Genomic DNA, 25,902 nt, shown 5'->3' with positions numbered 1-25,902 from the left:
CATAAGAACTTGTTTTATATTGTATATAGCAGTACTATTAAAATTTAATGTCTTAATATTAATTTCTAATTCGTGAGTAAGAACCGTGAGTAAGAATTCGTGAGTAAATAAAACACATTTTTATCTGCAGTTCAAATATATGTTTCTTGAATTGAAAATTAATTGATAAAACAAGTTGATAAAACAAAAGCTATATTTATTCTGATTGGAATATTCGAATTTTTTATATATGTTACTATTTCTTTTTTCTAATCGAATATATATTTTTTTACCCCCGAGTAGGTAGCGGCAATGAATGAATGTTTTATTCGAAGATGCTATGTACCAGGTTTTGTCAAATAAGTCGTATTCTGCAGTCACCAAGTCAAATCTCTTTCTAACCTTGCGTCTTTCATCGCAGGCTTAGAGGCACTTCTGCAATAATTATTTATAAAATTCCCATAACACCATGCAATTCTAACTTCCTTATCCTTATCTTTAAGAAGAGTTGAGTACCTGTGCGAATTTTCTATAAAAATCACCACACCCTTTCAGACACGAAAAGGTGAAGCATTTACCTATTATGAAAGAAATGTAAAAAGTGAACAATTAACAAAGTAATAGAACAATAAAGGCAATTATACGTCTAGAAAATTTCAACGAGCTAAAAATATATTATCAAGATCAAAATTCTAAACAACGTTCTTCTATACACATAATCGCCGCTCAGTCTTCGTTTCCGAGATATTTAGAAAACATTTCAATTAAATCTAGTTTTCGTTACATTTCATTCTGGCACATGGGTGGTCATAGTTTTACACATCCCGACCTAAATTTGACTTATTGATGCTAATTATCCTCGATATAAGTAGAAAAAGATAAATCAATGAGTTATAGGTTAGATTTAGATTAATATTCGGCCGTGCTGCTGAAGGCCGTGAGGCTACTGGTAACGCTACTATGACTTAATTCTTATTTCATGCGATTTTTTAAGTGTATTTTCGGTGAATTTCTGCTATTTGAAGAATGTGACATAGATGGAGAATAAAAATTAACTGTGAACTTTCATGGATCAAATTTTTTTTAATTAGTTTCAAATTAATATCTACACGTACACATAACGTGTAAGCAATCTCTTTGCATAAAAATTAATCAAAGTCCTTGACATTTTAGGTGTTTCAGATACAATTACGAACAGGTTATTCGATGACTGATTTAAGAGGCGATTTATTTAAGATTTATATTTGAAATCTGGATTGAAAGGAATCGGAATAACTTTCGTGATGATGACTATCGCCGATGAAAAATTTCTGGTACATATAAACGATATGCTCGATTTTGGCGAAATCTCCGAATTATTCGCCGATGATGATTATATGTAAACAAAATACTTTCAATGCAATATTTGGATCGCGATCTATTCCTGTTATGCAAATTATTTTTTCTTCGCGGTAATGACACTTATAACTATAACTATTATGCATTGGCAATCAATCTTACAAAATTTCGTTACGGCGCACTCCTTTGTACAAAAATATAATTTTATATTTATGCTCTTTCCATATAGTTCATTATGAATTATATATAACATATAAAAAGACAATCAAATATTTTCCGTATTAACTTTTGCATAACTGAGTATATCGACCCCATAAAAAGTTCAACCATTTTAGAATTCAACAATTCTTTGTCCTTGAATTTCAAGGTCAGATTTTTTTATTCCATTGTATAGTATTCGTCACGAGGGACAGATCGTGCGTGTGTGCGTGCGTTCTGTTTCTTCTTTTCATAGTTCCTTTTAATTGGTTAATTATATATACAATATATATATATATATATATATATATATAATCGTGATTTACAACTAGCAGGTCATGCCATCTCTAATAACAAGGGATACCTTTAAAAAACGGAAAAATGACGGGAACAATGTCATTTGTTCAAAATATAGAAGAGTATACTTGCTTACATAATTATGTTCTATCTGAAAATGCAAGAAAAGATATAACAGAGAAGTCATAGCGTGAATTAGCAAATAAGATAAAATGGCCCGGTGAATGATATAGTTTCTTATTATTAGTTTTTAACAGAATAACTCCGTTGTCCGTTGTCACAAAGATCTTTGCATTGATTCTTATTATATTTCCATATAGGTTAGGCATATTATTATATATTGATTGTTTACTTGTTTCAAGTTTTACTATATTTATATATATTTGCTTATTAAAATTCTTTCATCAGGACTGACATGTTCGCGCATATTGGTATTTTCTTTTTGAATCAATCATCCAACAAATTGCATTAAATTTTGATATATATTCTCACTAACGCTGTGCATTGTTTTCTGAGCCTACTTTTGTAATGTCAATCTCTTCATTTTCGTAACTTTCATTCACAAAATGAAAGTGAACTTCAATGTACTTAGACAATTTTTTAGACAAAGCGGACAATGTCATTTTACATTTTCCACTTCATTTTCGCCACGCGCAGGGAATCATCGTCCATCGGTTTGTATCACAATTTTCGGCACATGTTGTATCTTTGCATTCTTTCAAACGACATTACGTATGTATAATACTTGTACATTCTCCAATTCCGAATATTGAATACATATAACATTATCGGAAAATATAAACAAAGCAATATATAAGTAAGCGTGTATACGAGAATGATACAACGTATGGTGATAATCGTTTAATGCTAAAAAGATATTTTCTCCATGTATACGACACCATAGCTTATTAACACTTAGCCAACCGCGCCCGCACAGGCTAACAACCTATACGCTGTCCACCGTGCATTTTTCCAAGTAAGGAGGACTAATATTCGCTAATACTTGAAAAACAAAGAAGTCTAAAATTTATTTAAGTGGTCTATTATATGTTGCGGTAATGATTTTGTTTAACGATTTCACATACTCTTTATACGAAATATCAAATTAAAAGTATAAAAAGATATAGGTAAAATTAAAAACATTAAAGATGACTAAAGATAAATGACACGATTTGAACGCGGAGTTAAAAATTCATAATGCATTTTAATATTTTTTTTACAGTGTGGTATTGTTCGACTATAACTTTACTTAGTCACAACTGATAGTGTAACTTTTTCATTAATTTTAAGACCACCAAATTGGCCTATTTTATTACATATTGCGCTTTATAAAAGCAGAAAAAGAGTCGCAATTAATTGGGAACAATTCCCGGTAAACAATAATTGATAACAACAACAAAAGAAAATGCGTTGCTAAAGTCAAAAAAGGAAGATCTCCCCGCGTTCAGTCACTCAACGATGTTCTTCGCAAAGGGGAGATCCGATGGTTCGGATGGCTAAGTGTTAAGAAAAGTGTAAAAACAGCCAACACCACACGGAGTTCCCAGGCGGTCAACCCATCCAAGTACTAACCGTGCCCATCGCTGCTTGACTTTCGTGATCAAACGAGAACGAGTACTTTCAACGCGGTATGAGCGTTAGCTGTAGTAATCAGTTTTGTTATTTCATGTTATCGAATAGACAAAATATTTAATAAAAACGTACGTGTATGTACGAGGATAAATGGTATTTTAGACGTGCATACAGATTTATACAATTTTTCCTGGCTTCGTTTCCCAAACAATGGATTGTGAAGTTCCGTCATGTAGGTACGCGTATACTTAAAAAGTAGCCGAGTCAAGTGGACGGAACTTCATAATTGATTTTCTGGAAAATCAGGCCCTTTCGACCTGCACCATCATAATACTCTAATTTTCTCGCCTACTTCAATTTTCAAACTATTTAGTTTCACTGGACTGCGTATAACTACCAACAGCAAAATACTAACATTCACGGACGATCAAATAAAAAAAGAAATTTGAGGTGAAAAATAAGAAAAGAAACTTTATTTTTCTCACAACAATCCACTTTACAATTTGACTTTCGATCGGATCCGATTACTTTCTTTTGTCATCCCTCAACATCCCCACCGTCCATGCATTTGCTAGGCGTTCGCGACCGTTGCCACGTGCTCTTTCTTCTAGAACCTTCGGTGGAAGGACCGTTGGGATGTTGATGGTTCATTAGGCACTTCAACGATATACATTGTCGCTGAATGGCCGCCACATCTTTATCTCCATCGTCAGTCCATCGGATTTGAAGTATGCCGGTCGTGACACCTTCGACGTAACACAAACACTCTAATCCAGAAACAGCAGTCATATTACTACCAGAGCGTATCAGAAAAATAGAAAAATGACTGCAAGATAAAAGCAAACCCCAGTCAATTAAACCACATTACATTTATAATACGAAAACGGAAACCACCTAATATCCGATTGAATGGCACGCACATAACAAACAACAAACAAAGCAAGTTAAATACTAGGGACTCCACTTAGGCTCATAACTCACACGAAAGCAACATACTAAATCAATTATAGACAAAAGACGGATAAAAAGGAGACAGATGTACTGGCAAACTAGTCGAAACTCTAAACTCAGCATAGAAAATAAATTGAAAATATCGAAAACCAGGATAATAAGGTAAATACACCAGAATCGCTTCTAGAAAATACTCAGAACAGTAGTCAACGCCCCATGGAATATCAGAAACGAGGATATACGCAAGACCTAAAAATACCAATGGTCAAAGAAGAAATCGGCAAGTACTCGAAAAAAAAAAGAAAGAAAGAAAAAAATTGTAAAGTACAAATCAAATAAATAAAAAAAAAAAAAAAAAAAAAAAAAAAAAAAAAAAGAAAAAGAAATGGATTGCATGTTTGCCAATAAAGTAAGTATTAGTAATCAAACCGATGAAAGCATTGAATAATGCTTGTTACTTGCGAATACCGATACTTAACTCTGCTACGGTCTTCCATTCAACTAAATTATATAATAATATGAAGTTTGAAGAAGAAAGTTATCTTTGCATACAAAGATTCGTTTTTGTTTATTTTATCTTCTAACTAAGGACCGGGCAAATGTAGAAGTACGTTACTATATCCTTCATAATAACTTTCATTGCAAAGAACCGGTACATTCTATTATCGCAAACAAAATTTTGGCATTAGTGAAATTTTTACAAACTCTTATTTTCTCTTTGAAATGTTCCAATGTATTTATAACACTCTCTGCTATTTTTGTTGCAGCTTTCCTACGCGGGCCATATTACCGTCTTATAATATAATTTTGTATCAGTGTTTTTCTCAAATATGTCGGTTTCAAGAGTCGGATAAAATTTTGCTCTATACGTTCAAAAGAATACAGAAGTTCTTCGAGAAAGAAAGAAAGTAGAGCAGTAAGAACAAAGAGACCCGGAGACCGCAGCAGGGTTAAAAAGAACATGAATTTAATTTCTAAATATTTTGGATTCTTGCATCCTGATATTAACCTTCTCCTTAATCTATTTTCATCGTTAAGAAACATTTGAAACACTATTTACAATACAAAGATAAAATACTTTATTTTATATACCACATTGTGAAAATAAAGATAGTTTATTTTTTACTACATATTCAAAATATTTTATTCGTACTGTAGACCAACAACTACTTAAAATAGTATTTAAAAGGAATATTCAGAAATAGAAATAACTTTTAATTATATAAATATCTAACTCATCGGTTTCATCAGTCTCTGTAAAATACTATTTCCAATCAATTTTACAGTCTCTCACACCAGTAGTGACAAATTTAACCGTTAAAATGAAAAAAGTATCGTAATCAATATTGAAGTAGTCGAGTAATAATGATCTTTCAATGTTTCGAAAATCATATAGAGTAAATAGAAAAATAATTATTTGCTGATAATATTGCTGATAAAATTTACGAGGGAGAGTAGTAATGACTCAATGCGCGAAGAACAATTGACGAAGTTAAAACTCGGAAAAAAAAAAAAATAACAAACAATGAGAAAGTTTCAAATTGTTTTCGACGATTAAGACGAAATTTAGGAATACTTACTGCGGACGATTATGCGATACGAAGCAACTGAAGCGAATGCCGCGACGCGATGTACGACGGAACGAATGCGACTGAATTATCGTACGACGATACGAATGAGTAACGATACACACGCGCGTGTCGATGCTGCTCGCATTTGAAAGACTCCCGCACGAGACGGTTTACTAATCGTTCGCTCACTAAAATGATACTTACCTTCGCGTATGCTTCGAGATACTGTTCACAATTGAAGATTTCGCACTGGACTGTCCACTGATCGTCACGCCTGATGGAACGACTCTGTCTCCACCAACGCTTGCAGCCATGTCCACGAATGCTTCAAGATATTGACTCATCGACGAAGCTAGCACAGAAAAGTATCACTGGTTGTTACGACTCACGAAATGATTTCACCTGCACGAGCGCTTGAAGAGCGCTAAGAGATTGAAACGGTTCTTTAGTCCACGTTTAGCGATTCGAACGCACGGAAACTGACTCGCTGCTACATGTACACGATTGAACGACTCGAACGAGACTGCCGATACCGTCGTTAGGCTCCAACAACGCTGGAAAACGGAGGACCTCAAATACGCACGCTGATTGGTTTTCAAGAAAATCGTCACGCGGCATATTCGCCAGCAAGATGGCGTTTACTGCGTGCATACGTTCCAAGTGCGGGGGAGAATCCTTCGTTGAAAGAGCGTTACCTGGATGAATGCGAGGCATCGATGTAATTAGGTAAGCGTTAAAATCCCTCAATTATCCTTACAAGAAACTCGTAGCATAGGAAATAAGAAATACTGCTAGGAACGTTGAAGGGAATCGTTTTAGCTATTGGAGTACCCTTCTAAAATAGCGCCTTGACTGCGAAGGCGAGCTACAACGAGCTACAACGAGCTACAACGAGCTACATACTATCCGAAATAAACAATCTAAAGTACAACTATTCTTACGATAAAAAGAGAAGATAGGCAAATAAAATAAAAAAAAAAAAAAAAAAAAAAAGAAAAAAATATGTCTAAAAAGACTCAGCTAGCATGTTCCCACAGACAAATCAAATTTTTAGGTAAAAAGAATCTAACTGTATCCCTTCTTTCAAACTGCCTCCAGAGAAAGCTCCCCTCCTCCAAGATGCAGGTATAGCGATACAGAACATCAATAAAAACATGGAGTCTAGTTATTTCATGACATGTAAAACAACGGAAAAACTATAGGTTATCGGCACTCACTTTTCCAAAACACACACACACACACACACACACACACACACAACGATCACCTGGGTCGAGAATAATTAAACAGAATTGTTATCTCCGAAACAAATAAACTGAAAAATAAAATAGAGCGAGACATATCGCTAAATAAGACAGTCTTCATATTCTCCAATGAAAACACCTCGGATAACCTCAAACAACCAGACACAGAAATAAACTACTTTACAAATTATAACCATCTAAAAATCATTGCCTCTAAATTAAACAATAAAAAATCATCCGCTTTCGACGACGTCCCGAACATTTTGCTCAAACGGTTAACCAACAAAATAAAATGATATTACACAGTGCTCTTTAATAATATTAGCAGCCATCACAAAAGAAAAGAAAATAAAGACCGCTTCTCACACTCAAACCTGCGATATATAAGTCTCCTTTTGAACAAAAAATAACGTAATCCTAAAAAAAGAAAAATCAATTCGGCTCCCTTAACAAACAATTTTTAATAATCTATAATCGAAGCATCGAGAAAGAGAAATGTTTTGGTATTACGCGACCATTATCATGCATCGTATCATTCTCATTTTGGCACACACCTATGTTCCTTTAAACATTCTATTTTTTGACCATGGAAAACAAATAAGAAAACTATTGATTTCAGCCAACGCTCATACCGCGCTGAGTGCACTCGTTCTCGTCCGATCACGAAAGTTAAGCAGCGCCGGGCACGGATAGTACTTGGATGGGTGACCGCCTGGGAACTCCGTGTGGTGTTGGCTTTTTCTTTTTATTTTCCCAATATTTTTTACTTTTCATGACAATGCGTTTTTAATAATCTATAATCGAAGCATCGAGAAAGGGAAATGTTTTGGTCGAACTCTTACAGCTCAGCAAACCGGAAAACTACTATATAATAGCAGGCGACTTTAACGCAAAACATACAAGCTGGAAAAACGAAGTAAACAACACGAGAGGCAACTTCATTAGAAACTGGCTAGACAATAAAAGCATTCACTTCAAAACAATCTTATACAGCTCCGAGCTACCCTCTTACCCAAAAGGAGGCTCATACCTGGACATATGCTTAGCAGATGCGCGACTAAAATTTCAAAACCTACGTCCTTAAAACCTTAGCCTATGACAGTGACCATAACGCCCTAGTATTTCACATAAAAAAGAATTCATCGGACCTCCTAACACTGGAAACACAGACCGAGGCACCCAGGTACAATTACAAAAAGACAGACTGGAAAAAATTCCAAAACATACTGGAAGATCTACAACAACGTCAACCTAACAAACAATCAAATCGACTCATTCATGGACGAAATAGAAAAACATACACAAATCGCTCTCCAAAATTCCGTGCCAAACATAAAACAAAAAAATTCATGCCAGCCCTATATCAACAATAAAATAAAAGAACTACAACGAGACAAAAGCTACATACTCTCCAAAATAAACAATATAAAATTCAACTATTCTTACGACAAAAGAGAAGGATTAGAATTTCTAAAGTACCTTCTATACAAAATAAAAGCACATCTGAAACAAGAATTGGCTAACTCTATAAACCATTACTGGACAAACGAAATAAGAAACATCTCAAAAAACGACTCAGCCAACATGTTCACACAAATAAATCAAATCTTCAGACCAAAAGGACAAAACCCCATCCCACCTCTCAAATTGCCTCCAAAGAAATCCTCCGTCATCCAAGAAGCAGGTATAACGTTACACAACATCGACAAAGACACCGAAGATAACTTCATAATAACTAAAACAACAGAAAAACTTGACATTATCGGCACCCACGTTTCCAAGACACACACACACACAAAACGAACACATGGGCCGTGAACAACTAAACAGAATTATCATCGCCGAAACAAACAAACTGAAAAATGAAATGGAACAAGAAAGACATAACGCTAAACAAAACAGTCAGCACATTCTCAAACGAAAACACCGCAGACAATCCCAAACAACCGGAACCAGAAATAGACTCTACTTCACAAACTACAATCAACTAAACAAAATCTTCTCCAAACTAAACAACAAAAAATCCTCCGGCTTCGACGGCGTCCCAAACATCTTACTCAAGCGCCTACCGAACAAAATAAAATGGTACTAGACAGTACTCTTCAACAACGCACTGAACAACACATATTTCCCCAAAAAAAATGGAAAAAAGCCAAACTGATAGCTATAACAAAAAAAAAAAAAAAAAAAAAGAAAAAGATAAAGACGGCTCATCACCCGCAAACCTACGACCCATAAGTCTCCTCCCCAACATAAGCAAAGTATTTGAAATAATCATAAACAACCCCCTCACCTCCTTCTGCTAAAAAAATGACATAATCCCAGAAAATCAATTTGGCTTCCGACACAAACACTCCACAATTCACGCAATAAACAAACTTTTACGTCGGACATCTGCTGGGCGCTAAACGCAAAACAACGAGTAGCCGCCTGCTTAATAGACCTCGAAAAAGCTTTCGACACAGTCTGGATCCCAGCTCTCGTATACAAATTGATCAAGAAAAACTTTCCTAAACACCTGATTAAAATAGTCTGGGACATGATCACAAGCAGAACATTCGTAATGACCGAAGGTTCACACACATCAAGCAAAGAATTGTCCATAAAAAACGGTCTGCAACAAGGTACAGTAAATTCCCCGTTACTTTTCAGTATTTACAATAGTGGCTTACTAAACCTCTTTAATCTCAATACATCCACCCATAAACGCTCCATAGCCTTCGCAGATGACCTAATCATCTACGTAACAGGCCGCAAAACCAAAACAATAAAAATGGGAACTGCAAGAACTTTTTGAGAAAATTAACGATTGTTACAACACATGGAAACTAAAAACCAACACAAGCAAATGCGAAACCATACTGTTTAGACCCAAGTCAAGCGAAATCGGTCCAATAGGAAGGGAACACTGCAGAAAATTTCAGCTAAGGGAAAAAGCAAACGAAGGGGAGCTCATACCGCATAAAAACTGCGTAAAATACCTAGGTATAAACATAGACGATAAATTAAACTATAAGCAGCACATCCAAAGCCAGTAAAGCATTCTGGAGAACAAAAAGATTATTCTACTCCAAACATCTCAACAGTCAAGTAAAAATCCTGTGCTATCATGCACTATCAGATGCTATCAGACCGATGATAACCTACGGCTGCCCAATCTGGTACAACATATCAGCCTCCCAAAAAATTCGCAGATTCGAAAGAAAATGCATCAGAGCTTGCATTGAGTACTTACAGATCCGAACACAGCGGATTCAAAAAATATGTGAAAAACAAAACAGTCTATGACCTAGCCAACATTCACCGCATAGACTGTCACATCTTAAAATTAATAAGAAACCACTTCGCGCAAGCTGCAAAGATACAAGATAATAGAATTTCTAGTGCGTGTATAGCCTAAACATGGAAACTTTGCGGAAACTGGAAAAATTCATGGAATTGGAAACCTTGTACTTTTATAATGAATGTTCTAAAAACATTTCAATATTTAACTGTGAAATCTAGAAAACGGTTGTTCTTGCAATATCTGTGGATTAATCCGTAAATGTTTAATTTAATCTGTAAAGTGAAATTTTTATCTGTAAAACCTATAAAACGGTTGTTCTTAGAACATCTGATATTTAATTCTTTAGATTTACGAAATGGATATTAGTAAAATATTGGAAATATGACGACGTTAAGAATATTCGTAGGACTTTCGGGAGAGATGTTCCGAGAATTTCAGTTATTAAGAAAATTTAAGTTTCAAGAACATCTGTAAGACTTAAGATGTGGACGTTGCTAGGACATGCAAAACTTAAGTCTCGCGAACATCTTGGGAATGTTCACAATGGATATAGGATGTTCGGATATAAACTTGACATATTACTACCAGAGCGTATCAGAAAAATAGAAAAATGACTGCAAGATAAAAGCAAACCCCAGTCAATTTAACCACATTACATTTACAATACGAAAACGGAAACCACCTAATATCCGATTGAATGGCACGCACATAACAAACAACAAACAAAGCAAGTTAAATACTAGGGACTCCACTTAGGCTCATAACTCACATGAAAGCAACAGACTAAATCAGTTATAGATAAAATAAAAAAAGAAGAAAAAAGAAAAGAAAAAAAGAAGACAGATGTACTGGCTAACTAGTCGAAACTCTAAACTCAGCATAGAAAATAAATTGAAAATATCGAAAACCAGGATAATAAGGTAAATAAAACAGAATCGCTTCTAGAAAATACTCAGAACAGTAGTGAACGCCCCATGGAATATCATGGGGCGAGGATATACGCAAGACCTAAAAATACCAATGGTCAAAGAAGAAATCGGCAAGTACTTAAAAAAAATACAACTAAAGAACGGCAACACATCCAAACTCATAGAAAGAAGACCGAAAAGAAAACACCCCACTGATCTCGCTACAGAAATAAAATAGTCAAACTCGAAGATGGTATATCCTGCTAGGGGTAGCCATCCACGTGTTATTTTACCAATAAAGCATCACCCTGTATATGATATAGTGTATGTATATAGGATTTCTGAAAATATAACTTATATGTAAGTTATTATTACAAAAATCTTTTTCTATCAACTGAAAATTTCTTATTATTGCAGTTTTCCAATCGAAGACAATTTAGTATTGATCTACAGCCAAATAATGCTAGAACAACATCTGATGAATCCTATCAACAAATTTAACTTAGCGCTGACAAAAATTGCAGAATCATTATTAAACGCAGCATTGTACTGTCACCACAAAATTTCAACAACATTCCTACCAACAGCAGCCAAATTTCATTACGTATTTAATCTACGTGATCTCTGAAACATCTTTCAAGTAAAATTCATTTCAACAAAGCAAGTAATTAAAATGACAAAAGCTTAATTAAAATTAATATGCTTTTTTGCGTAAAGTGTTTGCAAACTGGTGGCGGTATCTCCGAGTAAATGAAAATTAAAGACTCATCGAACATGTGTGTACTTGACTACGTCGTAAACTGGGTGGGTGGATGCGAATCGCGTTTATTTGATATAAAAAGGGTTTACTCTTTCTTTAAGGTTTGCACACGGTGAGACTGATCCGACTGGAAATCATTTGATCAGATTGTACGTTCACGAAGCAACAAATTCTACCAAATGTCCAAAAATTGGACAAATTCTGAATGTAAAGAATTAAATAAAAAAAAAAAAAAACGAAGCAACAAGAGTGTATTCGGATAAGTTAATCAGTGCTGAAGATGAGAAATAGCCTTTCAGCAATTGCTGAAGGAGTCGCTTCGCAAAGATATTTCTGTAAGTTTAAAAAAGTCAGTAGTCAGGCTATAATTATTATAAGTAAAAGAGAAGTAAATAGGTCGTATAGGTTGTTACGTATATTCTTAATTTAATTTTTGATAACGATAAATTTAATAATATCATTTATTATCGCAGGAAATGGACGAAAATATTGTGTTTGCTGGACCAACATATATACAATGTATTGTCATTTTGCGGAAGGAATCGGTGAACCAAACTATATGCCAATAAAAGATTGGCAACAATTGACGAAGTTACTGGATGAAGCTCTGGTTAATTATAACGAACTGGTAATAAGAATTTATATTTAATATATAAATTATATAATATATTATATAAAAAAATATAAATAATATTCAATAATATTCAGTTTTGTCAAATGTTAGAATAAAGCAAATCATAGTCATTGTAAAAATAAACATTCGAAATTATGACAAACAAAATAATGTCACGTTCAGATGAGAAAGACAGTTTCTTATTCCGTTTGCTACAAGGTTCAATTAATATAGGTTAAATTTAGATCTTTTCTTATCGATAATATAAAACATACTTGCTAATTTCGACATATAGATTACACGCTATACATAAACAATATTTACATACGATATTTCGGTACACGAAACATTGTTTTCCACGCAACTTTTTTTTGCTTGCACTCTTCGATTGTAAAAATAGATAACATAAGAACTTGTTTTATATTGTATATAGCAGTACTATTAAAATTTAATGTCTTAATATTAATTTCTAATTCGTGAGTAAGAACCGTGAGTAAGAATTCGTGAGTAAATAAAACACATTTTTATCTGCAGTTCAAATATATGTTTCTTGAATTGAAAATTAATTGATAAAACAAGTTGATAAAACAAAAGCTATATTTATTCTGATTGGAATATTCGAATTTTTTATATATGTTACTATTTCTTTTTTCTAATCGAATATATATTTTTTTACCCCCGAGTAGGTAGCGGCAATGAATGAATGTTTTATTCGAAGATGCTATGTACCAGGTTTTGTCAAATAAGTCGTATTCTGCAGTCACCAAGTCAAATCTCTTTCTAACCTTGCGTCTTTCATCGCAGGCTTAGAGGCACTTCTGCAATAATTATTTATAAAATTCCCATAACACCATGCAATTCTAACTTCCTTATCCTTATCTTTAAGAAGAGTTGAGTACCTGTGCGAATTTTCTATAAAAATCACCACACCCTTTCAGACACGAAAAGGTGAAGCATTTACCTATTATGAAAGAAATGTAAAAAGTGAACAATTAACAAAGTAATAGAACAATAAAGGCAATTATACGTCTAGAAAATTTCAACGAGCTAAAAATATATTATCAAGATCAAAATTCTAAACAACGTTCTTCTATACACATAATCGCCGCTCAGTCTTCGTTTCCGAGATATTTAGAAAACATTTCAATTAAATCTAGTTTTCGTTACATTTCATTCTGGCACATGGGTGGTCATAGTTTTACACATCCCGACCTAAATTTGACTTATTGATGCTAATTATCCTCGATATAAGTAGAAAAAGATAAATCAATGAGTTATAGGTTAGATTTAGATTAATATTCGGCCGTGCTGCTGAAGGCCGTGAGGCTACTGGTAACGCTACTATGACTTAATTCTTATTTCATGCGATTTTTTAAGTGTATTTTCGGTGAATTTCTGCTATTTGAAGAATGTGACATAGATGGAGAATAAAAATTAACTGTGAACTTTCATGGATCAAATTTTTTTTAATTAGTTTCAAATTAATATCTACACGTACACATAACGTGTAAGCAATCTCTTTGCATAAAAATTAATCAAAGTCCTTGACATTTTAGGTGTTTCAGATACAATTACGAACAGGTTATTCGATGACTGATTTAAGAGGCGATTTATTTAAGATTTATATTTGAAATCTGGATTGAAAGGAATCGGAATAACTTTCGTGATGATGACTATCGCCGATGAAAAATTTCTGGTACATATAAACGATATGCTCGATTTTGGCGAAATCTCCGAATTATTCGCCGATGATGATTATATGTAAACAAAATACTTTCAATGCAATATTTGGATCGCGATCTATTCCTGTTATGCAAATTATTTTTTCTTCGCGGTAATGACACTTATAACTATAACTATTATGCATTGGCAATCAATCTTACAAAATTTCGTTACGGCGCACTCCTTTGTACAAAAATATAATTTTATATTTATGCTCTTTCCATATAGTTCATTATGAATTATATATAACATATAAAAAGACAATCAAATATTTTCCGTATTAACTTTTGCATAACTGAGTATATCGACCCCATAAAAAGTTCAACCATTTTAGAATTCAACAATTCTTTGTCCTTGAATTTCAAGGTCAGATTTTTTTATTCCATTGTATAGTATTCGTCACGAGGGACAGATCGTGCGTGTGTGCGTGCGTTCTGTTTCTTCTTTTCATAGTTCCTTTTAATTGGTTAATTATATATACAATATATATATATATATATATATATATAATCGTGATTTACAACTAGCAGGTCATGCCATCTCTAATAACAAGGGATACCTTTAAAAAACGGAAAAATGACGGGAACAATGTCATTTGTTCAAAATATAGAAGAGTATACTTGCTTACATAATTATGTTCTATCTGAAAATGCAAGAAAAGATATAACAGAGAAGTCATAGCGTGAATTAGCAAATAAGATAAAATGGCCCGGTGAATGATATAGTTTCTTATTATTAGTTTTTAACAGAATAACTCCGTTGTCCGTTGTCACAAAGATCTTTGCATTGATTCTTATTATATTTCCATATAGGTTAGGCATATTATTATATATTGATTGTTTACTTGTTTCAAGTTTTACTATATTTATATATATTTGCTTATTAAAATTCTTTCATCAGGACTGACATGTTCGCGCATATTGGTATTTTCTTTTTGAATCAATCATCCAACAAATTGCATTAAATTTTGATATATATTCTCACTAACGCTGTGCATTGTTTTCTGAGCCTACTTTTGTAATGTCAATCTCTTCATTTTCGTAACTTTCATTCACAAAATGAAAGTGAACTTCAATGTACTTAGACAATTTTTTAGACAAAGCGGACAATGTCATTTTACATTTTCCACTTCATTTTCGCCACGCGCAGGGAATCATCGTCCATCGGTTTGTATCACAATTTTCGGCACATGTTGTATCTTTGCATTCTTTCAAACGACATTACGTATGTATAATACTTGTACATTCTCCAATTCCGAATATTGAATACATATAACATTATCGGAAAATATAAACAAAGCAATATATAAGTAAGCGTGTATACGAGAATGATACAACGTATGGTGATAATCGTTTAATGCTAAAAAGATATTTTCTCCATGTATACGACACCATAGCTTATTAACACTTAGCCAACCGCGCCCGCACAGGCTAACAACCTATACGCTGTCCACCGTGCATTTTTCCAAGTAAGGAGGACTAATATTCGCTAATACTTGAAAAACAAAGAAGTCTAAAATTTATTTAAGTGGTCTATTATATGTTGCGGTAATGATTTTGTTTAACGATTTCACATACTCTTTATACGAAATATCAAATTAAAAGTATAAAAAGATATAGGTAAAATTAAAAACATTAAAGATGACTAAAGATAAATGACACGATTTGAACGCGGAGTTAAAAATTCATAATGCATTTTAATATTTTTTTTACAGTGTGGTATTGTTCGACTATAACTTTACTTAGTCACAACTGATAGTGTAACTTTTTCATTAATTTTAAGACCACCAAATTGGCCTATTTTATTACATATTGCGCTTTATAAAAGCAGAAAAAGAGTCGCAATTAATTGGGAACAATTCCCGGTAAACAATAATTGATAACAACAACAAAAGAAAATGCGTTGCTAAAGTCAAAAAAGGAAGATCTCCCCGCGTTCAGTCACTCAACGATGTTCTTCGCAAAGGGGAGATCCGATGGTTCGGATGGCTAAGTGTTAAGAAAAGTGTAAAAACAGCCAACACCACACGGAGTTCCCAGGCGGTCAACCCATCCAAGTACTAACCGTGCCCATCGCTGCTTGACTTTCGTGATCAAACGAGAACGAGTACTTTCAACGCGGTATGAGCGTTAGCTGTAGTAATCAGTTTTGTTATTTCATGTTATCGAATAGACAAAATATTTAATAAAAACGTACGTGTATGTACGAGGATAAATGGTATTTTAGACGTGCATACAGATTTATACAATTTTTCCTGGCTTCGTTTCCCAAACAATGGATTGTGAAGTTCCGTCATGTAGGTACGCGTATACTTAAAAAGTAGCCGAGTCAAGTGGACGGAACTTCATAATTGATTTTCTGGAAAATCAGGCCCTTTCGACCTGCACCATCATAATACTCTAATTTTCTCGCCTATTTCAATTTTCAAACTATTTAGTTTCACTGGACTGCGTATAACTACCAACAGCAAAATACTAACATTCACGGACGATCAAATAAAAAAAGAAATTTGAGGTGAAAAATAAGAAAAGAAACTTTATTTTTCTCACAACAATCCACTTTACAATTTGACTTTCGATCGGATCCGATTACTTTCTTTTGTCATCCCTCAACATCCCCACCGTCCATGCATTTGCTAGGCGTTCGCGACCGTTGCCACGTGCTCTTTCTTCTAGAACCTTCGGTGGAAGGACCGTTGGGATGTTGATGGTTCATTAGGCACTTCAACGATATACATTGTCGCTGAATGGCCGCCACATCTTTATCTCCATCGTCAGTCCATCGGATTTGAAGTATGCCGGTCGTGACACCTTCGACGTAACACAAACACTCTAATCCAGAAACAGCAGTCATATTACTACCAGAGCGTATCAGAAAAATAGAAAAATGACTGCAAGATAAAAGCAAACCCCAGTCAATTAAACCACATTACATTTATAATACGAAAACGGAAACCACCTAATATCCGATTGAATGGCACGCACATAACAAACAACAAACAAAGCAAGTTAAATACTAGGGACTCCACTTAGGCTCATAACTCACACGAAAGCAACATACTAAATCAATTATAGACAAAAGACGGATAAAAAGGAGACAGATGTACTGGCAAACTAGTCGAAACTCTAAACTCAGCATAGAAAATAAATTGAAAATATCGAAAACCAGGATAATAAGGTAAATACACCAGAATCGCTTCTAGAAAATACTCAGAACAGTAGTCAACGCCCCATGGAATATCAGAAACGAGGATATACGCAAGACCTAAAAATACCAATGGTCAAAGAAGAAATCGGCAAGTACTCGAAAAAAAAAAGAAAGAAAGAAAAAAATTGTAAAGTACAAATCAAATAAATAAAAAAAAAAAAAAAAAAAAAAAAAAAGAAAAAGAAATGGATTGCATGTTTGCCAATAAAGTAAGTATTAGTAATCAAACCGATGAAAGCATTGAATAATGCTTGTTACTTGCGAATACCGATACTTAACTCTGCTACGGTCTTCCATTCAACTAAATTATATAATAATATGAAGTTTGAAGAAGAAAGTTATCTTTGCATACAAAGATTCGTTTTTGTTTATTTTATCTTCTAACTAAGGACCGGGCAAATGTAGAAGTACGTTACTATATCCTTCATAATAACTTTCATTGCAAAGAACCGGTACATTCTATTATCGCAAACAAAATTTTGGCATTAGTGAAATTTTTACAAACTCTTATTTTCTCTTTGAAATGTTCCAATGTATTTATAACACTCTCTGCTATTTTTGTTGCAGCTTTCCTACGCGGGCCATATTACCGTCTTATAATATAATCAGTGTTTTGTATCAGTGTTTTTCTCAAATATGTCGGTTTCAAGAGTCGGATAAAATTTTGCTCTATACGTTCAAAAGAATACAGAAGTTCTTCGAGAAAGAAAGAAAGTAGAGCAGTAAGAACAAAGAGACCCGGAGACCGCAGCAGGGTTAAAAAGAACATGAATTTAATTTCTAAATATTTTGGATTCTTGCATCCTGATATTAACCTTCTCCTTAATCTATTTTCATCGTTAAGAAACATTTGAAACACTATTTACAATACAAAGATAAAATACTTTATTTTATATACCACATTGTGAAAATAAAGATAGTTTATTTTTTACTACATATTCAAAATATTTTATTCGTACTGTAGACCAACAACTACTTAAAATAGTATTTAAAAGGAATATTCAGAAATAGAAATAACTTTTAATTATATAAATATCTAACTCATCGGTTTCATCAGTCTCTGTAAAATACTATTTCCAATCAATTTTACAGTCTCTCACACCAGTAGTGACAAATTTAACCGTTAAAATGAAAAAAGTATCGTAATCAATATTGAAGTAGTCGAGTAATAATGATCTTTCAATGTTTCGAAAATCATATAGAGTAAATAGAAAAATAATTATTTGCTGATAATATTGCTGATAAAATTTACGAGGGAGAGTAGTAATGACTCAATGCGCGAAGAACAATTGACGAAGTTAAAACTCGGAAAAAAAAAAAAATAACAAACAATGAGAAAGTTTCAAATTGTTTTCGACGATTAAGACGAAATTTAGGAATACTTACTGCGGACGATTATGCGATACGAAGCAACTGAAGCGAATGCCGCGACGCGATGTACGACGGAACGAATGCGACTGAATTATCGTACGACGATACGAATGAGTAACGATACACACGCGCGTGTCGATGCTGCTCGCATTTGAAAGACTCCCGCACGAGACGGTTTACTAATCGTTCGCTCACTAAAATGATACTTACCTTCGCGTATGCTTCGAGATACTGTTCACAATTGAAGATTTCGCACTGGACTGTCCACTGATCGTCACGCCTGATGGAACGACTCTGTCTCCACCAACGCTTGCAGCCATGTCCACGAATGCTTCAAGATATTGACTCATCGACGAAGCTAGCACAGAAAAGTATCACTGGTTGTTACGACTCACGAAATGATTTCACCTGCACGAGCGCTTGAAGAGCGCTAAGAGATTGAAACGGTTCTTTAGTCCACGTTTAGCGATTCGAACGCACGGAAACTGACTCGCTGCTACATGTACACGATTGAACGACTCGAACGAGACTGCCGATACCGTCGTTAGGCTCCAACAACGCTGGAAAACGGAGGACCTCAAATACGCACGCTGATTGGTTTTCAAGAAAATCGTCACGCGGCATATTCGCCAGCAAGATGGCGTTTACTGCGTGCATACGTTCCAAGTGCGGGGGAGAATCCTTCGTTGAAAGAGCGTTACCTGGATGAATGCGAGGCATCGATGTAATTAGGTAAGCGTTAAAATCCCTCAATTATCCTTACAAGAAACTCGTAGCATAGGAAATAAGAAATACTGCTAGGAACATTGAAGGGAATCGTTTTAGCTATTGGAGTACCCTTCTAAAATAGCGCCTTGACTGCGAAGGCGAGCTACAACGAGCTACAACGAGCTACATACTATCCGAAATAAACAATCTAAAGTACAACTATTCTTACGATAAAAAGAGAAGATAGGCAAATAAAATAAAAAAAAAAAAAAAAAAAAAAAGAAAAAAATATGTCTAAAAAGACTCAGCTAGCATGTTCCCACAGACAAATCAAATTTTTAGGTAAAAAGAATCTAACTGTATCCCTTCTTTCAAACTGCCTCCAGAGAAAGCTCCCCTCCTCCAAGATGCAGGTATAGCGATACAGAACATCAATAAAAACATGGAGTCTAGTTATTTCATGACATGTAAAACAACGGAAAAACTATAGGTTATCGGCACTCACTTTTCCAAAACACACACACACACACACACACACACACACACACAACGATCACCTGGGTCGAGAATAATTAAACAGAATTGTTATCTCCGAAACAAATAAACTGAAAAATAAAATAGAGCGAGACATATCGCTAAATAAGACAGTCTTCATATTCTCCAATGAAAACACCTCGGATAACCTCAAACAACCAGACACAGAAATAAACTACTTTACAAATTATAACCATCTAAAAATCATTGCCTCTAAATTAAACAATAAAAAATCATCCGCTTTCGACGACGTCCCGAACATTTTGCTCAAACGGTTAACCAACAAAATAAAATGATATTACACAGTGCTCTTTAATAATATTAGCAGCCATCACAAAAGAAAAGAAAATAAAGACCGCTTCTCACACTCAAACCTGCGATATATAAGTCTCCTTTTGAACAAAAAATAACGTAATCCTAAAAAAAGAAAAATCAATTCGGCTCCCTTAACAAACAATTTTTAATAATCTATAATCGAAGCATCGAGAAAGAGAAATGTTTTGGTATTACGCGACCATTATCATGCATCGTATCATTCTCATTTTGGCACACACCTATGTTCCTTTAAACATTCTATTTTTTGACCATGGAAAACAAATAAGAAAACTATTGATTTCAGCCAACGCTCATACCGCGCTGAGTGCACTCGTTCTCGTCCGATCACGAAAGTTAAGCAGCGCCGGGCACGGATAGTACTTGGATGGGTGACCGCCTGGGAACTCCGTGTGGTGTTGGCTTTTTCTTTTTATTTTCCCAATATTTTTTACTTTCCATGACAATGCGTTTTTAATAATCTATAATCGAAGCATCGAGAAAGAGAAATGTTTTGGTCGAACTCTTACAGCTCAGCAAACCGGAAAACTACTATATAATAGCAGGCGACTTTAACGCAAAACATACAAGCTGGAAAAACGAAGTAAACAACACGAGAGGCAACTTCATTAGAAACTGGCTAGACAATAAAAGCATTCACTTCAAAACAATCTTATACAGCTCCGAGCTACCCTCTTACCCAAAAGGAGGCTCATACCTGGACATATGCTTAGCAGATGCGCGACTAAAATTTCAAAACCTACGTCCTTAAAACCTTAGCCTATGACAGTGACCATAACGCCCTAGTATTTCACATAAAAAAGAATTCATCGGACCTCCTAACACTGGAAACACAGACCGAGGCACCCAGGTACAATTACAAAAAGACAGACTGGAAAAAATTCCAAAACATACTGGAAGATCTACAACAACGTCAACCTAACAAACAATCAAATCGACTCATTCATGGACGAAATAGAAAAACATACACAAATCGCTCTCCAAAATTCCGTGCCAAACATAAAACAAAAAAATTCATGCCAGCCCTATATCAACAATAAAATAAAAGAACTACAACGAGACAAAAGCTACATACTCTCCGAAATAAACAATATAAAATTCAACTATTCTTACGACAAAAGAGAAGGATTAGAATTTCTAAAGTACCTTCTATACAAAATAAAAGCACATCTGAAACAAGAATTGGCTAACTCTATAAACCATTACTGGACAAACGAAATAAGAAACATCTCAAAAAACGACTCAGCCAACATGTTCACACAAATAAATCAAATCTTCAGACCAAAAGGACAAAACCCCATCCCACCTCTCAAATTGCCTCCAAAGAAATCCTCCGTCATCCAAGAAGCAGGTATAACGTTACACAACATCGACAAAGACACCGAAGATAACTTCATAATAACTAAAACAACAGAAAAACTTGACATTATCGGCACCCACGTTTCCAAGACACACACACACACACAAAACGAACACATGGGCCGTGAACAACTAAACAGAATTATCATCGCCGAAACAAACAAACTGAAAAATGAAATGGAACAAGAAAGACATAACGCTAAACAAAACAGTCAGCACATTCTCAAACGAAAACACCGCAGACAATCCCAAACAACCGGAACCAGAAATAGACTCTACTTCACAAACTACAATCAACTAAACAAAATCTTCTCCAAACTAAACAACAAAAAATCCTCCGGCTTCGACGGCGTCCCAAACATCTTACTCAAGCGCCTACCGAACAAAATAAAATGGTACTAGACAGTACTCTTCAACAACGCACTGAACAACACATATTTCCCCAAAAAAAATGGAAAAAAGCCAAACTGATAGCTATAACAAAAAAAAAAAAAAAAAAAAGAAAAAGATAAAGACGGCTCATCACCCGCAAACCTACGACCCATAAGTCTCCTCCCCAACATAAGCAAAGTATTTGAAATAATCATAAACAACCCCCTCACCTCCTTCTGCTAAAAAAATGACATAATCCCAGAAAATCAATTTGGCTTCCGACACAAACACTCCACAATTCACGCAATAAACAAACTTTTACGTCGGACATCTGCTGGGCGCTAAACGCAAAACAACGAGTAGCCGCCTGCTTAATAGACCTCGAAAAAGCTTTCGACACAGTCTGGATCCCAGCTCTCGTATACAAATTGATCAAGAAAAACTTTCCTAAACACCTGATTAAAATAGTCTGGGACATGATCACAAGCAGAACATTCGTAATGACCGAAGGTTCACACACATCAAGCAAAGAATTGTCCATAAAAAACGGTCTGCAACAAGGTACAGTAAATTCCCCGTTACTTTTCAGTATTTACAATAGTGGCTTACTAAACCTCTTTAATCTCAATACATCCACCCATAAACGCTCCATAGCCTTCGCAGATGACCTAATCATCTACGTAACAGGCCGCAAAACCAAAACAATAAAAATGGGAACTGCAAGAACTTTTTGAGAAAATTAACGATTGTTACAACACATGGAAACTAAAAACCAACACAAGCAAATGCGAAACCATACTGTTTAGACCCAAGTCAAGCGAAATCGGTCCAATAGGAAGGGAACACTGCAGAAAATTTCAGCTAAGGGAAAAAGCAAACGAAGGGGAGCTCATACCGCATAAAAACTGCGTAAAATACCTAGGTATAAACATAGACGATAAATTAAACTATAAGCAGCACATCCAAAGCCAGTAAAGCATTCTGGAGAACAAAAAGATTATTCTACTCCAAACATCTCAACAGTCAAGTAAAAATCCTGTGCTATCATGCACTATCAGATGCTATCAGACCGATGATAACCTACGGCTGCCCAATCTGGTACAACATATCAGCCTCCCAAATGGAAAAAATTCGCAGATTCGAAAGAAAATGCATCAGAGCTTGCATTGAGTACTTACAGATCCGAACACAGCGGATTCAAAAAATATGTGAAAAACAAAACAGTCTATGACCTAGCCAACATTCACCGCATAGACTGTCACATCTTAAAATTAATAAGAAACCACTTCGCGCAAGCTGCAAAGATACAAGATAATAGAATTTCTAGTGCGTGTATAGCCTAAACATGGAAACTTTGCGGAAACTGGAAAAATTCATGGAATTGGAAACCTTGTACTTTTATAATGAATGTTCTAAAAACATTTCAATATTTAACTGTGAAATCTAGAAAACGGTTGTTCTTGCAATATCTGTGGATTAATCCGTAAATGTTTAATTTAATCTGTAAAGTGAAATTTTTATCTGTAAAACCTATAAAACGGTTGTTCTTAGAACATCTGATATTTAATTCTTTAGATTTACGAAATGGATATTAGTAAAATATTGGAAATATGACGACGTTAAGAATATTCGTAGGACTTTCGGGAGAGATGTTCCGAGAATTTCAGTTATTAAGAAAATTTAAGTTTCAAGAACATCTGTAAGACTTAAGATGTGGACGTTGCTAGGACATGCAAAACTTAAGTCTCGCGAACATCTTGGGAATGTTCACAATGGATATAGGATGTTCGGATATAAACTTGACATATTACTACCAGAGCGTATCAGAAAAATAGAAAAATGACTGCAAGATAAAAGCAAACCCCAGTCAATTTAACCACATTACATTTACAATACGAAAACGGAAACCACCTAATATCCGATTGAATGGCACGCACATAACAAACAACAAACAAAGCAAGTTAAATACTAGGGACTCCACTTAGGCTCATAACTCACATGAAAGCAACAGACTAAATCAGTTATAGATAAAATAAAAAAAGAAGAAAAAAGAAAAAAAAAAAGAAGACAGATGTACTGGCTAACTAGTCGAAACTCTAAACTCAGCATAGAAAATAAATTGAAAATATCGAAAACCAGGATAATAAGGTAAATAAAACAGAATCGCTTCTAGAAAATACTCAGAACAGTAGTGAACGCCCCATGGAATATTATGGGGCGAGGATATACGCAAGACATAAAAATACCAATGGTCAAAGAAGAAATCGGCAAGTACTTAAAAAAAATACAACTAAAGAACGGCAACACATCCAAACTCATAGAAAGAAGACCGAAAAGAAAACACCCCACTGATCTCGCTACAGAAATAAAATAGTCAAACTCGAAGATGGTATATCCTGCTAGGGGTAGCCATCCACGTGTTATTTTACCAATAAAGCATCACCCTGTATATGATATAGTGTATGTATATAGGATTTCTGAAAATATAACTTATATGTAAGTTATTATTACAAAAATCTTTTTCTATCAACTGAAAATTTCTTATTATTGCAGTTTTCCAATCGAAGACAATTTAGTATTGATCTACAGCCAAATAATGCTAGAACAACATCTGATGAATCCTATCAACAAATTTAACTTAGCGCTGACAAAAATTGCAGAATCATTATTAAACGCAGCATTGTACTGTCACCACAAAATTTCAACAACATTCCTACCAACAGCAGCCAAATTTCATTACGTATTTAATCTACGTGATCTCTGAAACATCTTTCAAGTAAAATTCATTTCAACAAAGCAAGTAATTAAAATGACAAAAGCTTAATTAAAATTAATATGCTTTTTTGCGTAAAGTGTTTGCAAACTGGTGGCGGTATCTCCGAGTAAATGAAAATTAAAGACTCATCGAACATGTGTGTACTTGACTACGTCGTAAACTGGGTGGGTGGATGCGAATCGCGTTTATTTGATATAAAAAGGGTTTACTCTTTCTTTAAGGTTTGCACACGGTGAGACTGATCCGACTGGAAATCATTTGATCAGATTGTACGTTCACGAAGCAACAAATTCTACCAAATGTCCAAATTGGACAAATTCTGAATGTAAAGAATTAAATAAAAAAAAAAAAAAACGAAGCAACAAGAGTGTATTCGGATAAGTTAATCAGTGCTGAAGATGAGAAATAGCCTTTCAGCAATTGCTGAAGGAGTCGCTTCGCAAAGATATTTCTGTAAGTTTAAAAAAGTCAGTAGTCAGGCTATAATTATTATAAGTAAAAGAGAAGTAAATAGGTCGTATAGGTTGTTACGTATATTCTTAATTTAATTTTTGATAACGATAAATTTAATAATATCATTTATTATCGCAGGAAATGGACGAAAATATTGTGTTTGCTGGACCAACATATATACAATGTATTGTCATTTTGCGGAAGGAATCGGTGAACCAAACTATATGCCAATAAAAGATTGGCAACAATTGACGAAGTTACTGGATGAAGCTCTGGTTAATTATAACGAACTGGTAATAAGAATTTATATTTAATATATAAATTATATAATATATTATATAAAAAAATAT

The 25,902-nt window shown here is 34.5% G+C and overlaps 1 long non-coding RNA gene, 2 other non-coding genes and 2 pseudogenes across 3 annotated transcripts in view; 2 read left to right on the top strand and 3 right to left on the bottom strand.

The window, feature by feature from the left end:
* Nucleotides 1-3,334: 3,334 nt before the first annotated feature.
* Nucleotides 3,335-3,454, bottom strand: LOC138188927 (uncharacterized; annotated as a pseudogene).
* Nucleotides 3,455-6,036: 2,582 nt separating this feature from the next.
* The window catches only part of LOC138188734 (uncharacterized), a 41,150-nt gene continuing 21,284 nt past the window's right edge, over nucleotides 6,037-25,902 (bottom strand). The window contains exons 4-5 of the long non-coding RNA XR_011175640.1: nucleotides 19,228-19,375; nucleotides 6,037-6,258 (exon numbers count right to left, since the gene is read on the bottom strand). This is a non-coding gene — a long non-coding RNA (uncharacterized LOC138188734). The remainder of the gene's footprint in view (nucleotides 6,259-19,227; nucleotides 19,376-25,902) is intronic.
* Nucleotides 7,769-7,887, top strand: LOC138188908 (5S ribosomal RNA). Its single transcript, XR_011175747.1, has one exon. It is a non-coding gene; the product is annotated as a 5S ribosomal RNA (ribosomal RNA).
* Nucleotides 16,454-16,573, bottom strand: LOC138188926 (uncharacterized; annotated as a pseudogene).
* LOC138188938 (5S ribosomal RNA) lies at nucleotides 20,878-20,996 on the top strand. The gene has a single exon (XR_011175764.1). It is a non-coding gene; the product is annotated as a 5S ribosomal RNA (ribosomal RNA).

The sequence above is a fragment of the Bombus flavifrons genome, chromosome 17 (genome assembly GCF_040668555.2).
Source record: "Bombus flavifrons isolate JBK064 chromosome 17, iyBomFlav1_principal, whole genome shotgun sequence".
NCBI classification, from domain to species: Eukaryota; Metazoa; Arthropoda; class Insecta; order Hymenoptera; family Apidae; genus Bombus; species Bombus flavifrons.
The sequence above is the reverse complement of the archived record's forward strand: the minus strand, read 5'-3'. Positions and strand labels throughout refer to the sequence as shown.